Source organism: Pan troglodytes, chromosome 21 (assembly GCF_028858775.2).
Source record: "Pan troglodytes isolate AG18354 chromosome 21, NHGRI_mPanTro3-v2.0_pri, whole genome shotgun sequence".
Taxonomy (NCBI): Eukaryota; Metazoa; Chordata; class Mammalia; order Primates; family Hominidae; genus Pan; species Pan troglodytes.
Genome location: NC_072419.2, coordinates 27546613 through 27550305, shown reverse-complemented (window position 1 = coordinate 27550305; position 3693 = coordinate 27546613). Strand labels below are relative to the sequence as shown.

Here is a 3693-nt window from a genome sequence, read left to right as displayed (position 1 = left end):
CTACCCAAGGGGTGTGGAAGCTGGGGTATGTATCCCCAGATTTTGTTTGTCTTTAGTTGAGAGGCCAAGTATACCTCTTCAGCCAGAGAAAGCTCTCTCTGAAGTTGCTGGCTCACACGAGAATAGTGAATGCCCAGAGGAAACGGAAGGGGCACCGACTGCCTCGGCCACACCAGGCAGGCTGAACTCACACATACAAGGTGCTCATACAAGATGCTCACACCTGACTCCATACCCAGCGTGTCACTAACAGGCTGTGTGTGACTTCCAGAAGTCATGTACCCTCCTTGGGCCTGTGTGGTATGAAATTGACTAAAGGATTCTTTGGAGCACTCCAAGCTCCCACAGGAGTCCATGGTGGGCTCCCTCATCCTTAAAGTACTGCGCTAAGGCCTCCCACCAAAGCTGCCCATCATGTGATTGCCCCACAGCCCTGCTGTCCATGTGGATTGGGTCCTGGACCCATCTCCCATCCTAGAATACAGTTGATTGGATGAGTGACCACCTGATCCTAGGAAACCAATCAGAAAGTGGGTCAAAAATATTTTGTGACTTGATTTGAAAAGATAAGCTGGGCCAGAGGGCCTTTTCCAAGGATCTGAGCTAAGAAGCAGGGAAAATGTGCCCCCGAATGGCGGGAGCATCTGCTAGAAGTTCATAAAGTAAAGTAGAACTTTAGCTGAGAAGAGCATGATAGAATCAAGGTTGATGAGGTCAAGGATATTTGAATGATTGACACAATGCCCAATTGATTGATTTATCTCATTGACCCAACGCTGCAAACCCAGGGCTTAAAATAGCACCTAGCACACATTAGATGCCAAGTAAACATTTGCTGAATCAATGAATGAATTTTCTGTACAAGCCAAAGTAATGGGGGAGCAGTAACTCTGGGTCACTAAAGGAAGCCAGGTGGAGAGAGAAGAGTCAGCAGTGAAATTCATTCCTGGCAAGTCGTATAATAAATATATAAATAGTTAACCCATCATATAAATGATCCTAGATTACAACTTCATGTAATAGGTACTGGATTGTCCATTTTAACAGATAAGGAAGCAGAAGCGTGGAGACATTAAATAACTTTTCCAGAACAACACTGTTGGTACCTGGTGGAGCCAGGCTTTGACAGGCTGTCTGGCTCCAAAAGGGTGCTCTTAATACTATGTTTCCCCTATATTAAAAGCCGCAGAACTCCCTGCATCCAGAACAAGTCCCAAAGTCAACTGCTGAGAGGTGCAACTCTATTTCCTATAGACATATTTCCATTTCTGGCCTTAGATTTGTTCTTGACTGCATCCCTCTTCTGTTCCAGAATATCCCTATGATAACTTTTTCCCTAAAAAGTTATTTTAAGGAATAACTTTTCCTAAAAGAAATTTCCTGGAGACAGCCTCAGTGGATCCCATTTCTTGCAATCAAGGAACAATATTAAAACAGAACACAGATAGCATTGAATATGCAGTCCCTGCAGCTCCCTCCCAAGTGTTTTGCATGTGGCCTGGCCTGGGTTCTTTGGGAACCACCCCAAATGGTATAGTCCTATGTCAGAGGGTGTTTGCTGAATAAATTCTGAGATAGTCACCAGAACCTGAGTCTCTAAGTCAAGTACCTTAGGCATATTGTTGTGTTTTTGTTATGTAAATAAACCACTTCAAATTTTAGTGGCCAGAACACCAGCACATTTATTTTGCACATGGGTCTGCAATGTGGGTGGAGGCTTGGCGGGTGTTACAAGCTGACTTGTGTCCCTTGAATAAATTCATGCTGAAGTCCTAACCTGCAGTGTGTCAGAATCTGTGTTTAGAGACAGAGATGAGTTAGTGAAAACAAGGTCATTAATTAGGGTGAGCCCTAGTCCAATATTACTGGCATCCTTATAAGAAGAGAAAATTCAGACATAGGCAATGACAGAGGGTGACATAAAGACACACTGAGAGAAGACAGCCATCTCAAGCCAAGGAGAGACACCTGGAGCCAATCCTTCCCTTCCAGTCCCCAGAGAGGATCAATTCCAGCAGATACTTTGATCTTCAATTTCTGGCCTCCTGAACTGTGAGAAAATAAATTTCTGTTGTTTAAGCCACCCAATCTGTGGTTCCTTGTTATGGCAGCCCTAGCTGACTAGTACTGCAGAGGTAGCTCATCCATGCTGTACGTGGTGTTAACTGCGGCAGCTCAGGGGCTGGGGGCTAACTCATGAAAAGACTGCTTACTCACACCTCTGATGGTTGATGCTGGCTGTGGGCTGGACCTCAGCTGGGGCTGTTGGCTGGAACACCTGCCTGTGACCACTCCACTTGCCTGGGCTTCCTTACAACATGGTGGCTGAGTTCTGAGAGTGGGGCCTGTCAGGTGGAAGCTGAACCCATTGTGACCTAGCTCAGAAGTCACTCAGAGACACTTCTGCTGCATTTTATTCATTAGAAGTGAGTCCAAAAGGCCAGTTCATATTTTATAGGGGGAGAATTAAACTCCACATTTTTCGAAGGGATGAGTGTTAAAAAATTTGCAGGCATGTTTTAAGATCACATTAGGCAAACAAAGCAATATCCTTGCTTAAGCAAGGGCCTCAAGATAGCGTAATTCACGCTGTCTTGGACTCCCACCAAGATTCTTTGTAATTTGTTCACATGAGTACAGTTTGAAGAAAGGATGCTCCAAATGTGTGCATAAGGGACATCACTGTCATGTGGTCAATGTCCATTGAACTGGACATTGCCAGATATTTAAAGCTAATACAAACCACAGAAAGCGTGCAAACTCTAGCATTGTTAATTCATTGAATTGTGGCTATCTCAACCTCCTCTGTTGTAAAAGGGCATCCCCAGGTGATGTTTGAATGGATGGGTCACAGGAAATTAGCCATTCAGAAATTGGCAGTGCCCTGACTCCAGCCCATGGAATTGGTTCTTTAAAACCAATCTGTCAGAACTTGATAATGAACTCAAAGATCAAGGTTGATATGACATTCTACAGGCAATATAGACAAGTGAATTGCCCATGGATAATAACTGGTAATACTTTACTAAGGTTTTACACATTGAAGAAAAGGTGATGGGAAGCAGACAACATGCAGGGGCAGGAATTGGAATCAGGGTGCGTAAGGAAGCAAACTCGGAATGCTTTGGATGTGTAGCTTGTCCCTGGAATAGCTTCTGCCTCTGACTTCACAGCAAGAGGGAAGTTTGTGGGTGGGGGAGGAAAAAAGAGCTGTCTTCTATCAACCTGGGGGCATCAGCAACTCCTTCACCTTTTGTCCAGCCTCTCCCACAGCAGTATTTCAAGGCAGCCAACTGGATAGTTGGGGACTACTGTATGGATATTCCCTCACCAAGCCAATTTCTCCTTTCCTGTGACGGGAAGACTGGAAGCTGCTATATCTTGAGAAATGAATGCTACTTATTCTTTTAGGGGCACCTGCCCATGGCTGCGAATCACCAGGACACCTATGACTCTCAAGAAGCATAAAAGTTCGTGGGTACTTGGCCTATGCCGTGGGGGTCAAATAACTCTTATTACAACAGAGGTAAGATGCAGCATGACAGTGGGAAATGTCATTAGGGAGGCATGTGGTGTGTGCATTAAGCAGTGTTCTTCACCATGGACATGGCTGGGAGGGCAAACTTGAGAAGTGAGAGCATCATAGGCATTCCGCTGGTTCCAGACCTGTAATCCCCAATGCAAAAATCTCTT

The 3693-nt window shown here is 44.9% G+C and overlaps 1 long non-coding RNA gene across 1 annotated transcript; it reads right to left on the bottom strand.

Moving 5' to 3' along the window:
• Positions 1 to 1593: 1593 nt before the first annotated feature.
• On the bottom strand, positions 1594 to 2334 carry LOC107969909 (uncharacterized). Its single transcript, XR_001712076.1, has 3 exons — positions 2218 to 2334; positions 1969 to 2050; positions 1594 to 1794 (listed from the first exon to the last, which is right to left on the bottom strand). It is a non-coding gene; the product is annotated as an uncharacterized LOC107969909 (long non-coding RNA).
• Positions 2335 to 3693: the final 1359 nt, after the last annotated feature.